Source organism: Paroedura picta, chromosome 9, assembly GCF_049243985.1.
Source record: "Paroedura picta isolate Pp20150507F chromosome 9, Ppicta_v3.0, whole genome shotgun sequence".
NCBI lineage: Eukaryota > Metazoa > Chordata > Lepidosauria > Squamata > Gekkonidae > Paroedura > Paroedura picta.
In genome coordinates this window covers 4,388,145-4,404,730 of record NC_135377.1, presented here as the reverse complement: position 1 = coordinate 4,404,730, position 16,586 = coordinate 4,388,145, and the positions used below count along the sequence as shown (strand labels likewise).

Sequence of the window (16,586 nt, the reverse complement as noted above, 5' to 3'; positions counted from 1 at the left end):
AAATATCTTCACTGCAGACTGTAGTAAAGATCCCCAAGCTTGTTGATAGAGTTTGAATATGCACAGAGTAGAAAAAGCCAGGTGGCTTAAAGAATAAAATAGTTTTATTATGAGGAGAAACTGGAGCATGTTCACAGGAGGGCAAGAAAGATGGTGAGGGGATTGGAGACCAAGACGTAGGAGGAAAGGTTGGGGGAGATTGGTCTGTTTAGCCTGGAGAGGAGATGACTGAGAGGGGATCTGATAACCATCTTCAAGTATTTAAAAGGCTGCCATACGGAGGATGGAGCAGAGTTGTTCTCTCTTGCCCCAGAGGGACAGGCCAGTACCAAAAAGATGAAATTAATTCAAAAGAAATTCAGTCTAAACATCTGGAAGAAGTTCCTGACAGTCAGAGCGGTTTCTCAGTGGAACTGGCTTCCTCAGGAGGTGGTGGGTTCTCCATCTTGGGAAATTTTTAAACAGAGGCTGGAGAGCCATCTGACGGAGAGGCTGATTCTGTGAAGGCAAAGGGGTGGCAAGTTACAGTGGATGAGTGATAGGGATGTGAGTGTCCTGCATAGTGCAGGGGGTTGGACTAGATGATCCAGGAGATCCCTTCCAATTCTATGATTCTATGATTCTATGAACTCTATGTAGAAAGGAGAGAGGAGACCTAACTGTCTAGTAACTCTTGTCTTCGACTGCTGTTTTGGAGACAAGTAGAGAAGAAGTCTACTCAAAGGAGTAGGAAGCCTCCCACTGGGCCAATCAGGACACGATTATTTCTGGGGGTGTTTAGTACCATGAAGCCATTTTGACTTGTGGAACCCTACAATCGAATGCCCCCCCCCCCCAAATGTCCTTTTAACAGCCTTGCTTGGATCTTGAGCAGTGAACGCTTTGGCTTGCTTTATATTCCCCAGAGCATCAGCAAAGTTTGGTCAATAAATTAAATTGACTAGAGCTGTCAACTGATTTATGGGCTGGGTGACGGATAAAGCAGTTCATAGGAGTTGGCTCCATCCCCAACTGCTTCTGGCCACAGGCAGATTTCTTGTTTACTCTCTGGGAGTTTAGGGCATATTTCTATTTACGGGTCTTTTTCATAAGAACCTAAGATGAGCCCTGCTGGGTCGGACCAGTCATTGACCTAGTCCAGCATCCCATCTCTCACTATGACCCAGCAGGGAGGCCGAGGCCTTCTTCTGATAAGAGCCTCAGAAGAGCCCTGCTGGGTCGGACCAGTCATCGACCTAGTCCAGCATCCCATCGTTCCCTATGACCCAGCAGTTCCCCTGAATGGCCAACAACAAGGCATAGAGGCCGAGGCCTTCATAAGATGATCAAAGCCCTGCTGGATATGACCAGTACTCCATCTAGCTCAGCATCCTGCCTCACACAGTGGCCAACCAGGTCCTCTGGAGAGCCAACAACAGGGCAGAGAGGCCGAGGCCTTCTTCTGATAAGAGCCTCAGAAGAGCCCTGCTGGGTCATACCAGGGGTCCATCTAGTCCAGCATCCTGCCTCACACAGTGGCCAGCCAGTTCCTCTGTACTGCCAACAACAATATCATGGCCCTCCCCTGATAAGCCCACCAGAAGAGCCCTGCTGGATCACACCGTCTAGTCCAGCATCTTGCCTTACACAGTGGCCAACCAGTTCCTCTGGAGTTTCACTGGGCATAGAGGCCAAGGCCGTCCCCTGATGTTGCCTCTTGGCACTGGGTCTCATGTTGACTGCCCCTGGATGTGGAGGCTTCCCTCAGTCACCATGTCAGGCAGCAGCTGCTGGACTTGGCCTCCATGAGTCCATGCAATCTCCTCTTAATGCTGTTTATTGCTGTGCCCATCGCTACACTGGACAGTTCTTTTCCCAGAGAGGTCTGTGGAAGCTCAGTCAGCGCTTTAGACGTCCATTACTGAGTGGGAATAAACATGATGACAGGAGACCTTTGTCCTATCGTAGTTGTAGCGAAGACTATGGAATGAAATGTGCATTCTTGAGCCATGGCAAGAACAAACCGATTAGGAGTTATGGGGAACATTTCCCTTGAAGGCACATGCTTATCTTGTGCGCAAACATATCTCCATTCTCTATGTCACAGTCCTCCAGACCAGGGGTAGTCAAACTGCGGCCCTCCAGATGTCCATGAACTACAATTCCCAGAAGCCCCTGCCAGCATTTGCTGGCAGGGGCTTCTGGGAATTGTAGTCCATGGACATCTGGAGGGCCGCAGTTTGACTACCCCTGCTCCAGACCCAAGTTATGGTAAAACCAGGCATACAAATTAGCCCCTCCACTAGGGTTGCCAGCCTCCCTTATGTGGGAAGAGTTTAAATAAGCAAGAGGGTAAAGCACCAGGCCGCTTAAAGCTATACCAAAGTATTATTGAAATGAGAAACAAACTTAACGCGTAAGAGATGACATAGTCCTAACAGTCTAACTGACTAACAATTCTTCATCTGGAGGCAATCAGGGAGGAAGTGTGCTCAAAGAACAGGAAGTCTGCATTCAAGCCAATCAGGACACAGGAGAGAGATAATTTGAAAGCATCAGGAAATGTCTAACCTAAATATGCGGACTACACACCTCTTCCAATGCCCTCGGTAGGATGTCCTTCTTGAGCCAAAAAAGGTAAAGGTAAAGGTATCCCCTGTGCAAGCACCGAGTCATGTCTGACCCTTGGGATGACGCCCTCCAGTGTTTTCATGGCAGACTCAGTACGGGGTGGTTTGCCAGTGCCTTCCCCAGTCATTACCGTTTACCCCCCAGCAAGCTGGGTACTCATTTTACCGACCTCGGAAGGATGGAAGGCTGAGTCAACCTTGAGCTGGCTGCTGGGATTGAACTCCCAGCCTCATGGGCAGACAGCTTCAGACAGCATTTCTGCTGCCTTACCACCCTGCGCCACACGCAAACAACAGATTTTGCATATTTAAACACTCCTCTTTCTCAACTGGGACCCAAAATAGCTGGCATTTTTCTTCTCTTTTCCACTTGGTCCTCGCAACCACGGCCCAAGCTGACAGCCTGTGCCTGGTCCAAGGTCACCATGACAGAGTGGGGCTTCCTGGGTCCAACGCTATAACCACTACTACACAAAAGTTGCACACGCACTCACTGGTAAATGGAGTTTCCAGAGCAGTATACCTTCAAACAGCACTTGTCAGGATGCAAACCAAGGAGGTCATTGGTGTTCCCTGGACTTCCCCAAAGAATTGGACTGGGCCCAGCTGAAACTATTTTTATTTATTTAGATTTTTAGACCCCCCCCTCCCTTCCTGCAAGATGGCTCAAGCTTGTTTTTTTTGCAGCCGGATCCTGCAGGCGCTCTTAGGATGCCTAATTTCTTTTAGTTTGATTGTTTTGTGATTAATCCCGTTGCATAACTGCACCCTTGCAAAATCTGGAGTTCAAGCCAGACGAAGCTGAATTAATGATAAGGCTTCTTCAATTGGCAGTACGCTGATCAGAATGTCTTGTGGGAATGCTGAAGGGCTTCATACTAGTTGCGTGGCAGAGAAACACCAGCAATGCTGTCAGAAGGGCCTGGAAGCCCAACTGCTCCCACCAGAGATTAAAAAAAGAGAGAGGTCATTATTATGTTTTTAGGTACAGCCCCTATTCTTCCTAGACTTAACGAAGGTTGAAGTTAAGCCCTCCCCCACTACGACTGACACGAATCGGCCTTACCCACTGGGTCCCAGTAAGAGCTGAGCTGAGGCTCTTGCAATTTCTATTTTATAACGTTATTGTTATGATCATGTTAAGTTATTATTGTTATAATGTTATTACTGTTATCACCTGTTACCATATGCTATCTGTATCTTTTCCTGTTTTCTGTAAACCTCCCAGAGCCCTCGGGGAGGGCGGCAAATAAATAAAAAATGAATGAATGAATGAATGAATGAATGAATGAATGAATGAATGAATGAATGAATGAATGTGTTCAGTTGGACCTGCTCTTGGTCCAAGATGGTCCTTTATGGCTACAGTAGGTGAAGTGAAAGACCTGAACCTGGGATCCTGTAGAGCTACTACCTAAATGGATGAATGGTTGTACTGTGGCTCAGTGGCAGAGACTTTGCTTGGCGTGCAAAAGGTCCCAGGTTCAATCCCTGGCATCTCCTGCTAAAAGTCCCAGGTAGTAGGTAATGGGAAAGATTTGAACCTGAGACCCTGGCTCAGTGGCAGAGCCTCTGCTTGGCGTGCAGAAGGTCCCAGGTTCAATCCCTGGCATCTCCAGCTAAAAGGACCAGGAAGCAGGTAGCGTGAAAAACCTCAACTTGGAACCCTGGAGAGCCCCAGCCAGTCTGCATACACCACATATCCAAGGATGGACCCAGAGCCTGATTGGGCATAGGTAAGCCCCCCTCCCCTGCACAGAAGGTGGTCCCTCCGACCCCAATTCCCTTTCCTTCCAAAGCACATTCGAGCTGACAGCTGGAATAAACAGAGGCTGCCCTCGTATCAGCGTGGAGGGCCGGTTCTGCAGGCATGGCGTGCGTCTCCTTGCCCGGCATCCCCGCAGCATCGCTAAGCAGCCAGCCTACCCTGTCTCTGTTATGCAATTTCCATAACAAACGGGTCTCCTCTGGCTTCGCTGATGCCCGTGCAGCTAGCAGCCATCTCAATGCAGGCAGGTCTCTGCAGCAGCATTGGTAGGCGTCTGTGCCGTGGCTCCCGAAGCATCCTTCCTTCTTTCTTTTGGAAAGGATGAGGAAGAATAGCATCCTGCTCCTGTCCCTAGGATAAAACAGGCACGGACCTCCCCCCTTGCCCCCCTCCAATGGAGCGGTCCCTAGCATAGCATGGTCGTGGCAAGCCAAACTGCTTTGAGGACTTACCCTGCATTTCTCGCTTGTAGTGAAATCAGCTAAGTTGCTCTGCCAGGAAGTGGAACCCCCCCCACCCCCCTTGCCGAATCCGCCTGCTTCGCACAGCCTTGGCTCCTTTCTCCTGGTCTGGCAGGGTAGACCCATCTGGGAGGCTGCTCTCCTCTCTTCCCGCAGCCTGGCCCCCTCCGCACCGCGCACCGATGTATGAGATCAGCGCATATTAGGGGGGAAAGAACAAAACAAACTGCAGACTTTAACGTATGCGCAATGCTCAGTGACCCAAAGCCGACCAGCCCAGTTAAGGAATTCGGATTCAAAGCACAATTTGTTATTTATTTCTTCATTGCAGGGCAGAGTTACGTACAGGAAGTCTAGCATAATATATGTTGTTACCCGCCCTGAGCTGACTGGGAAGGGCAGGCTATAAAAATAAAATAATAATAGTGCGTAGACAAGGAGGCACAATGGATATGCAGACCTATTGGGCCATCCCCTTAAATGCTAGTATCAAAGTTTTCAATCCACTCCCATCGCAGCCGGGGAGAGCACAAAGAGCTCTATCACATCTCCCTGGAAAGCACGATGCTCACATTCCTGCGAGAGATGGGAAATAGCTTGACTGGCTGCACCACAATCGCATTCAGGACCTGGTATTTGGCCCCATTTAAACAATAGCTCTGCACAACTGACCAAAGAGGTTAGTATACTATTAGCTGTCTTCCAGCTAAGGGTCTCTCATGCTGGTATCAGGAGTATGGTATCGGAGAAAGTGTCTGGTGTTTCTGTTAGCACATTGAATCAGCAACCTTTAGGGTTGCCAAACTGGAACTGGGAATTTCCTTAGGGAGGTCAGGGTGTGGGAAGGGGAAGGACTCCAGTTTGGAGAAATCCCTACAATTCCTCTCCCATGCAGCCCTTTCACCCTGTCACAGAATCACAGAATCATCAAGTTGGAAGGGGCCATACAGGCCATCTAGTCCAAATCGATCTTTTGTAGTCTGGGGGCTAGTTGTATTTCCAGGACACCCCCCCTAGCCCCCAATTAGAGGTTAATTACAGGGAAAGAAGGGTGGGACCCAGTGAAATATATACAAAATAATAAGCAAACCAGAGGACACCTAGATGGTATCATAAAATCACAGTCAGAGTAGTTCAGCAGTGGAATAGGCTGCCTAAGGAGGTGGTGAGCTCCCCCTCACTGGCAGTCTTCAAGCAAAGGTTGGAGACACACTTTTCTTGGATGCTTTAGGATGCTTAGGGCTGATCCTGCGTTGAGCAGCGGGTTGGACTAGATGGCTCCTAAGACCCCTTCCAACTCTTATGATTCTATGTTTCTAGAACATAGAACATAGATTCTATGTTTCTAGAACATAGAAAGGGAGCAGTCCAGGGTCCTTCCACGGGGCCCATCCAGAGTCTGAGTGAGCGCATGTGTGATGTGAGCAGAGAGAGGCGTCAAACAGCATCACCAAAATGCAGGGCACAGAAACAACAAGGGTCTCCTGGCGCCCCCTCCCAAATCTCCAGGGATTTAGCAATCTGGAGTTGGCAACCCCAACCTCCACCCTCTTGTCGCTAAAGGGTGGGATCCAGAGTTGGGTTTTTACTCAAGGATTTAAAGAAGGGGACATAGGAGGCTCCCACCGGCGCTTAAGTGCTTGTAGCAAACGCAGCTTCTAAAAATAGCCGCCGTTTCTAGCCGCTTCCATCGCTTTCCCCTCCGGGGCCCTGGATTCTGCCTCAACCCCAGGATCTGGATCCGCATCTCTCCTCCGGCTGCTGCTCGTTTCATGCCGTCGACCTCCCCCACGACCTGCCAACTTTGTTGTCTCTCGAGTTCCCCATCGCTGTTGGAGCCCAGTACAAATTTTGCTGCAGCTGCGGGGGGGGGAAGAAGGCGGAAAAAGGAGGAGGAAAAAAAAAAATCCAAATGAGTTGCTCTCTGGGAACCTGTGTTTAATCCTATAATCAGCTGAGAAATTTTCATCCTTGGCGCTGCCATGGCGACCGGTTCCAGCCACACGGTTGGCTCCACTGCTAATTACTCTGGCTCATCTGGGCACCTCTGGCGAGTTCGAAAGCCGGGCGCGTGAGCTGCGAGGAAATTACAGTCAGGGACGTGGAGGGCCCGGTGGTCTCCTCTCAGGACGGTGTGGGGAGTAGGCGCTTTTCTTTCCCATCATGGTTCCTGAAAAAGAAAACGCTTCTGGGGACCAGCAACACCCCACTCCTCCCAAGAGCTATTTCCAGACCAGCTGGAGCATTTCCCAGCCAAGAAAAACAGACAAAGAGCAGTTTCTTCTCATACCCTCCGATTCCACCAATTGGGTAGCGTAGCATCTCTCGCTGCAGGTGTTTCTCTGTGTGTGTAAAGTTGTAGCCAATATATGGTGACCTCAGCAGGGCATTTTCAAGGCAAGAAGCCGGTTTTTATACCCCAAAGCAAGAGCCAAGCCCTGACACAATCCCTTCTGTCCATCCACAATCTGCCTAAATTCACAGAATCAGCATTTCAGTCAGTTATCTAGCCTCTGCTTAAAAACTTCCAAGAAAGGAGAACCCTCCACCTCCCGAGGAAACCGCCCTGCCTTCACCAGGCTGCACCTGCTACATCTCCGAGCATTTTTGGACCTGGAGATGCCCACTGTAGCCCCCTCTCTGATGGGCACTCCAAGGGCACCCATTCACTTTCATGCACATAAAAGAACATTGAGGTATGGTTGCTCAGGAAAGATGGCCCCTGCCAGGGTTGAGATGAATGAAACCGTCCCTTTCCTACTGTCCTTAAGCCCGGTGGAATAGCTCTGTGATGGAGGCTTTGCAGAATACACTTTGGGTTCCGCAGGACCTTGGTATCTCTTAAGAGCTGATTCCTGTCAGTACTCATAGAATTGGAAGGGACCTCCTGGTTCATCTAGTTCAACCCCTGTACTGTGCAGGACACTCACAACCCTATCGCTCATCCATTGTAACCTGCCACCCCCTTGAGCCTTCACAGAATCAGCCTCTCCGTCAGATGGCTCTCCAGCCTCTGTTTAAAAATCTCCAAAGATGGAGAACCCACCACCTCCCGAGGAAGCCTGTTCCACTGAGAAACCGCTCTGACTGTCAGGAACTTCTTCCTGATGTTTAGATGGAATTTCTTTTGCATTAATTTCATCCAATTGGTTCTGGCCCGTCCTTCTGTGGCAGGAGAGAACAACTCTGCTCCATCCTCTACATGGCAGCCTTTGAAATACTTGAAGATGGTTATCAGATCCCCTCTTAGTCGTCTCCTCTCTAGACTCATGCAGCTGTGTTTGTAAGCTGCTTTGGACCCCTTTGAGTAGTGAGAAGTGGGGTATAAACCCCACCAGCTCTTCTTCTTGATCTCTAGCAGTGGAGTGAGCCGTCTGAAAAATACTAGCTCACTCACTGCGAGACGGCCAGACCCCCCCCCCCATCTCTGTCTCCCTCCTGCCCCGCAGTGAGGAGGGAGCCCTCCCCTCCCTGTTTGTTTAATGATTTAAGAAGATTAATTATTTCTGAGCCATTCGTCCATCGCTTTGTCCGCCCCCTTTCCCCCTGATGTTGCTTCTAACCAGTTTAGTTTGGCAGATCCGAAGGAGGCCAAACAAAGAAGCCTATTTATCAGAGCACGGTTGTGTTAAAAATAACTTTGTGGATGCAAGGAATCTTCGGCTCACCCCGTAACCGCAGTATGCGGCAAGGAATAGGAGTAATTAAAAATCGCCAAAGGGAGCCGAAACCGTTCTGTCCAGGCTGTCTGATAGCTTAATGATGGACATCATTTCTCAGGGACTGGTACAGATTTGTGTGTTGGAATTTGCAAGAAATGTAGAGTGCATGATTCAACGGCATATGGAGAATATCCTTCAGGGGGCATCAGAGGAGATGTGTATTTAGCACATTCTGATTAGAAACTTCCTGGTGTTTTCCAAATCATGTCCTCTGGAGTCCTGCTCCTTTGAGCACACTTCCTCCCTGCTTGCCTCCAGTCAGTTAAACTGTTAGGACTATCTCTTTCCTCTCTTCCTGACAAAGTCTCTTTGAAAGTACTTATTTCGTTGAGTTTGTAACCCACCCTCTCTGCCCAAGCTGACTCCAGGCGGCGGACAGCATGTTCATAGGAATACAATCCGGTCACATTAAAACCATTCTTAAAATCGAAAAGCCAGGAGTTGTCTCTCTCCTCTACAGAGCAATTTATTGTGTCAGCAGCAGGTGCTATGCATTTTTACATATTTAAACTCTGTCAGCAGTGTAGTACAAGTTTCTCAACCAGGGCTTTGTGAATTCCTGGGATTTCTTAACAGCCCTGGAAGGGTTTCCTGAATGAGTGGGAGCTAATTAATTTTTCATATATGTTTTAATGGTTTTAATTATACCGGGGATGTTTTAATTGACGATTTTGTGAACCTGCCCGGAGCCCATTTTGTAAAAAGGGAAGGGCAGTTTTATAAGTCTAAGAAATTAATTGATTAATTTTAAAGAATGAATGAACCAGTGTCTCCAATTCTCCAGACTTAGATTCTGTTTTCTCTTATACCCTGGTTTAAAAACAGGAGTTTTCCTGAGACCATGAGCCATAGTAAAAGAAGAAGAGTTGTTTTTTATACCCTGCTTTTTTTCTACCAGGAGGATCCTCAAAGCAGCTTACAATCGCCTTCCTTTCCCCACAACAGACACCCTGGGAGGGAGGTGGGGCTGAGAGAGCCCTGATGTTACTGCTCCATGAGAACAGCTTTTAACAGGACTGTGACTAGTCCAAGGTCACCCAGCTGGCTGCATGTGGAGGAGTGGGGAAAAATCTGACTTAGAAGCTGCCGTTCTTAACCACCACATGAAGCTGGTTGCACCAAGCAGGGGAGAAAGTTATTGAAATACGACAGGGCTTATTTTAGCAGGATGTGGGGAAACCACAGCTGTCTCCACACTCTCTGGACGACTGCGGTGACCTCTCCAGAGCCCTGTGACTCACCAGCCCTCTCCCAGAATATTTACCCAGACTGGGGTCCCTTCCTATGAAGTCTGGAGTCATCATTCTTCCTGGTCCTGAAGGACCCCCTTGTCCTCCTTCCCTTTCCTTCGCCCCTGGAGGCTTCAGCATTACTTCAGCTTGTCGAATGCTTGTTTGACCAGATAATTTGACAAGCCTGAAGTAAAGCAAATAGAGTCAAGGGCTGTTTCTCCTCCTCTCCTCTCTCTTCTACTGACTGCCTGGCCCTGGGGAAGACAGAGGGATCATCTAGGTAGACTCAGGTGGGTCGACAGAACCAAATCAGAGCCCAGGGGCATCTTTAAGACCGGCAAAGTTTTCTTCAAGGTATAGGCTTCTTGGTGTAGGCACATTTCATCAGAAAGTTTAGACCCAGAATTCAACTTCCTGGACTCAAACATGGATTATCTGCTGCCCCTTAACCACTATACCCAGCTGGTGAGTGGGTGGGAGGTAGCAGCAGTGTCAGATCAGCAGGCAGAGGATGCAGGGGGATCTCGCCAGGAGCGGGGAGGGAAGAAGCTGGAAACGCCACATTGCTACCTCACTCGGATGTGACATAAGCACTTCGGTGACGTCAGGGGGGGAGGGCGATGCTCTAATTTATGGGAACACCTTTATGGTAGAATTATCTCCTTGCCATAGACTTTTGCCCCAAACCGAATTTGCCACCAAGTTGCCTAAGTCAGATCCTGGTGCCGTAGCAAAGGTGTATTTACTTTTGGCTGTTTGCATGATTTTTTGGGGGGAGTCTTTTCCCCAGTTTCTGAGTACCCTGAAAAAGGAGGGGAGTCTCCGAACTGGGGGATTCCCTGCCTCCAACTGGGCATATAAGAACCAACTCTTCTTCTTCTTCTTCTTCTTCTTCTTCTTCTTCTTCTTCTTCTTCTTCTTCTTCTTCTTCTTCTTCTTCTTCTTCTTCTTCTTCTTCTTCTTCTTCTTCTTCTTCTTCTTCTTCTTCTTCTTCTTCTTCTATGACAGGGGTGGCCAAACTGTGGCTCTCCAGATGTCCATGGACTACAATTCCTATGAGCCCTTGCAGGACATCGGGGGAGCCACAGTTTGGCCACCGCTGCATTATGGTATATTGACTCTGGCCCTGCAGAGTAGGCATGGAGCGTAACTGGATAGGACCCCCCAACTGAATCAAACTTCACACCCCCCCCAGTATAGATTAGAATATAAAAACGGCCTTCATCCATCTCAGGGTTAAACTTCCTGTTAGCTGATACTGTGTTCCCTTCCTCGGGCCCATTTTGCCTAATGAGAAAAGGGATCACATCAGATGGATGGAGAGCTGCGATGATTACGTGATCGCCCTTGGGGAGCCCTCCGGCAGCCCCTCCCTCCCTCCCTCCCACCCTCCTCCTTGCGCAAGGCTTCTGCCAGGGCCGATTCCACCAGGGATGCTGATCTGTCCCTGCAGATTTGGGCCGCGCACAGAGCTTTAATCTCCGGAGGCAGTTGTGAAACAGAAGATGGTATCGGGCCTCCGTTGCGCCACCGTCTGCATGAAACGTCCTGCCGGACTGGGCTTGCACGGGCTGGCCTTGGACAGCTTTCAAGGGCTCGGGGACCGTCCGTTCCCAAGGAGAGGAGAATGGCAAGTGCCAAAATTATTCATGGGGAGCAGTGAATGTGCAGCTAATAGTCCCAAGGAACAGAAGGGGGGGGGAAGCATTACGCGTTACCTTGAGATGCCAGCCTCCAGGTGGGACCTGGGGATCCCCCGGAAATGCACCTCCTTTCCGGATGACAAAGATCGGTTCCCCTGGAGAAAAGGGGATGGTTTGGAATAGCTCTTTTCAGCCTTTTGATCGTGGAGGGACCCTGGAGGTGGTGCCATGCCCCTTTAGAGAAGTGGGTTCAGGAGTAAGGTGCGGGAGGCAGCCAGTTAATCAATCAGTCAGTCAATCCATCAATCATATACCATTTTTCCATCGTGGAGAAAGAGACTAGACCAGGGGTAGTCAGACTGCGGCCCTCCAGATGTCCATGGACTACAGTGCCTATGAGCCCCTGCCATGGACATCTGTAAGGCTGCAGTTTGACCACCCCTGGACTAGACTGTAGAGCAAGAGGGTAAGTGGGCTTCTAGTGATGTCATTGGCCATCGAGACTTCTGGGAAAGGCTGCAGAACCCCCGGGGAGGTCTCCTCCAGCTCCATGCAGAATTCCTTTACCTTCCACCCATCCCTTTGTCCCTTCACACCCACCCTTTTCTGACGCCTCACTTTCTTCCCCAAAGCATGTTATGCCACTCTGGAACCATGCGCAGTAGAAGAGCCTCAGCCGTCCCCAAGTCCCAGTGAGCCTCATCCTGACCCACCAATCCTTCAGGTGTTGCAAAGATTCATTTTGCAGTTTTCCTGGGCGTGAACAGAGTTTGAGTCCAGGGGCCCCTTTGAGAATAACAAAGTATGATTTAAGGGAAAAGTTTTTGGGTGCTTGGACTACAAGTACCATGAGCCCCTGCCAGCACGCTCGAGGGCCTTGGCAGACACCTCCACATTGTTCGAAGCTGCAGCAAAGCATCTCACTCTCACCTGGCCGTACTTTGGCGCTGACCTCGTGCCACTTGGATGCCCGCGTGACTCTTCAATGCACTGTTCTGTTTGCCTCTCGCCCGCAGCCTCTCTAGCACTTGTCTGTTGGCAAAGGGACCCCACCTGCCACGTCCTAATCTGTTGGTATTAGACCTAATTCGTCAGGGATTACTTGTACGGCTTCTTTTCTCAGCTGGGCATTCCATCCGCCCCGAAACCTATTTGTACCTTTAGGCTTGTTGCTCTTGCAGGTACTTAATTACCGAACGGAGAGCCGGGGGGCCGGTCGTGAGAGAATCAAAGCCGTTTATGTCTGCATGACCCGTCCAGTTGCTTGCATGCTTGGGGATTAAGAAAAGGACCATCCAGAAGGGCTGGAGGGCAGGAATGGCCTAAATGCCATCAGCCCCCACCCAAATCTTTTGTGCAGCCTAATTCCCAGGGATCACGTAGCCCCTCCCATCAGCGCTGGGTAATTAAGGAGGCGTTATGAAACATCCCTGTCTGTTATTTGCCAGTTCTATATCCATCAGAAGTTATACGTAAGGATCTGTTTATGAAATACCGTTCAGTGAAGTCGCAAAAGCTCCCGTGTGTATTAAGGCATGGCGCCATCAGTGTCCAACCCTTATGGAGAATCTTAATGGCAAAACTCTCCAATAAACTACCCAAAAAGTTCAATAGAATCACCTAAAATCTCACCCAGAGATACAAAGTTCTATTGTGTCTTTGTGCCCGGGGCCATCAGTGTCCAATCTTACTGTGGCCATTAGTGTCCAGCCCTCATGAAGAATCTTGCTGGCAAAAAATCTCTTCTAAATGAAATGAAGAGGCTCGAGGAAGTTGCCTAAAATTTCTGGTGGAGATACAAAGTTCCGTGTGTAGTAGTGCAGGTGCCTTCAGTATCCCCTGTTGCTTTGTGCCATCAGTGTCCAACCCTTATGGAGAATCTTAATGGCAAAACTCTCCAATAAATGCAACCAAAATGTTCAATAGAATCACCTAAAATCTCACCCAGAGATACAAAGTTCTATTGTGTTGTAGTGCCCGGGGCCATCAGTGTCCAATCTTACTGTGGCCATTAGTGTCCATGGAAAAACTTAATGGCAAAACTCTCAATAATTGCCCATTCTCCCTCACTGCCTCTTCTGACCCAGTATCCCTCCCCAAAACATGTCTTTCCTGTTCTTCAGATTCCTTTGCAAAACTTTCCTTTCTGGCACCTTCCTCATTCCTTAGGTTGCATAACCGTCATGGCTATTTTTCATTCCGTGCGTCCCTCATCCCTCCCGTCTTTCCTGGCCTCTCTCTTCCCTCTGCACATTCTGCCTCCCCCCTCCCCCCTGAAATATAAATGGTCAGCTCATTGGATCAGGGTCCTGTCTTTGTTTCCATGTTTGTTCCTGTGTAAATACATCAGTACACTGAGGGAACTGCTAACATCAAATCATATTTCTATCTCAGGTGTCCTCCAGGGAACCTGTCCTGACTTAATCCAAAGGAAACAGAACAAATATAGCAAGAGAGCCAGAGAATACAGGACACTGAGATGAGGGGGCCCCCTCTTTTATACCCCACTTTTCTCTGCCCAAATCAGAGTCTAAAAGTGGCTTATAATGCCTTCCCTTCCTCTCCCCACAACAGGCACCTTGTGAAGCAGGTGGGGCTGAGAGAATTCTGGGAGAACCATGAATGGCTCAAGTCGACCCAGCAGGTCTCATGTGGAGGAGGAAGAATAAATTTTAAACACTCCTTTTCTCTACCTTAACGAGTCTCAAAGCAGGTTATAATCTTCCTTTCCTCTCTCCTCAACAGGTATCTTGTGAGGCAGGTGGGTCCGAGAAAAGCTCTGAAAGAACTGTTCTGTGAGCCCTAAGAGAACTGCGATTAGCCCAAGGTCGCCCAACTAATCGCATTTGGAGAACTGGGGAATAAAACCCAATTCTATAGATTAGAGGCCGCTGCTCTTGACCACAAGAGTACCAGGGTTACCAGACCCCCTCGTCCAGGTGGGGGTTCCCATGGAGATGGGGGTTCCTGGCTGCCAGGCCCTGGCCCCCTCCAGCCTCCGATCAGCCACCCAGCAAGGGGACAATGATTTATTTTGTCAACCAGCAGATATCTGGTTGATAACTGAGTTGGCTTAGCAAAAGCAGATTCGTTCTTTAGAAAGAGTGGGGCTGTAGCATCCTCTCGACCAGCTTGCTGGAAGTACATTTAAACCGAGCCAGCATAAAGCAGCATTTCAGAGACAGGACTACGGGTGTGGAAAAATACGATGGCAATGATCACCGTGGCCTTTTCGGGAAGCTGAAATGCCTTTCCCGCAACCCACCCCGAACTGGAGATTCACTTGAGCCTCTGGAGACGGCGGCCAGAGGTCAAGCCTCCGGAAAACAGCGGAGAGAGCGCTCTGCCGCAAGGGGGGATCGGCACAGGCTGAGCCCACAGCCGCTGGTGCCTGTCGAAGTGGGAGAGACAGTTCTGGGGGCTTGCCAGGGCATCATCACTGGACGTGCTTGGGTTATGCAAGGTGGTAATAACAGGCTGCAGGGGGAACTGCTGTTGACATGACCAAGCAGAATCCACTAATCCAAGCGGATCAGGCTGCAGCAACAGGACCGATGGCAGAGAGAGAGAGAGAGACTTTTCTGTGACTGCCACCTGATGGCCGAAGGGTATCACAGAAGCCCAAAGAAGAAAAAGAGAGTAAATCTGAGGATAACGTTTGATGGCTTCAGGCAGCTCTCTTTACCCGGAGTGGACAAGCTGCTAGGGCTGGTGAGGGCGACCGCTTGCCCCCTTGATCCCTGCCCATCCTGGCTACTCTAAAGGAATGGCCAAGGGATAGGAGGCCCCCTGAGGGATATTGTGAACTTCTCCTTGTCTTTGGGGAGTTGCTGGGGGTGCTGAAGGGGGGGGGGTCGGCCCTTTACTGGAAAAAACAGGGCTGGATCTGCAGTCCCACCCAACTGCCGCACAGCCTGTCATTTTGCGTTTCTGGGTAAGGTGGTTAAAAGGGCCACCGTGGACCAGCTCCTGGCATTCTTGGAGGAAGAAGATTTGCTTTAGGATGCTTTGGGCTGATCCTGCGTTGAGCAGGGGGTTGGACTAGATGGCCTGTGTGGCCCCTTCCAACTCTATGATTCTATGATTCTAAGCTTCAGTGCTCAATTTGTACCAGTCGGGCTTCCATCCTGACCACAGGGAGGAGACGGTGCTGGTCACTCCGATGGATCTCTGGCACCAACCAGCTGGATAGGGGCAGTTTGACTATCATGTTGTTAGACCTGTTGGCCATGTTTCACGTGGTCGGCCACGGGTTGTTAGCTCACTGCCTCACTGGGGCTGGGATACGTGGGAGAGCCATTCTGCGGCTGATCTCTTTTCTTCAGAACCGGACGCAGAGGGTCACTGTGGGGTAAGAGCCATTGCACCCCTTTCAACTCCCTTGTGGAGTTCCAGAGGGGGCGATTCTCTCCCCCACACCGTTCAACATCTTTATGCACCCTCTGGGCCAGCTGGTCTGAAGCTTTGGGCTGGGCTGTTACCAATATGTGGATGACACCCAGCTCTATCTCCTGATGGATGGCCGCCTTGGCTCCCCCACCGGATACATCCACCTGATGTTTGAAAGCCATCACTGGATGTTGGGAGCAGAGTTGCCTGAAATCCAGCCCCTCCCAGATGGAGGTCCTGCAGTTGGGTATGAAGGGACCAGATCAGGACATGTGTTTGCCTACTCTGGCCAGGGTAGAACTTATAACACCTCACAATTGGCCAGGAATTTTGGTGTGATCCTGGATGCCTCCTGATCAATGGAGGGGTTGAACTAGGTGACCCCGGAGGTTCCCTCCAATGCCACGATTCTACGATGGACTTCTCCAAAGCTCTTCCTCAAGTTAGTGGTAAACACCCCCAAAAAATGTGACACGGAAAGGGAAAGATGTTCTTGGCCATGAGGTTAAGGTCCTTTGAAGTATCCCATTTGATGTGCATCACGATACAGGTGAACGAAGCCTAAAGTACTAGCAGGTGAGGAGAAGAGGAAGATGAAGCTAATAAGGACTCAGGATCTGATAAAATGAGCCATTCACCAGAATGCTACACAGCATGCCTAAGGACAGATTCTAAGGGCCATTCCGCATCGGGATCCATGTAGCAAATTGTTTGCTGAACGAAAAATCACCATTTTAAATAGTGGAATTCGTCGTTATGCAT

The 16,586-nt window shown here is 49.7% G+C and overlaps 1 protein-coding gene across 1 annotated transcript in view; it reads right to left on the bottom strand.

Moving 5' to 3' along the window:
- The window catches only part of SLC45A4 (solute carrier family 45 member 4), a 94,874-nt gene extending 89,904 nt beyond the window's left edge, over positions 1 to 4,970 (bottom strand). Inside the window, exon 1 of the mRNA XM_077351384.1 lies at positions 4,830 to 4,970. The gene's annotated coding sequence lies outside the window, so the exon portion shown is untranslated. The remainder of the gene's footprint in view (positions 1 to 4,829) is intronic.
- Between the last annotated feature and the right edge of the window lie 11,616 nt (positions 4,971 to 16,586).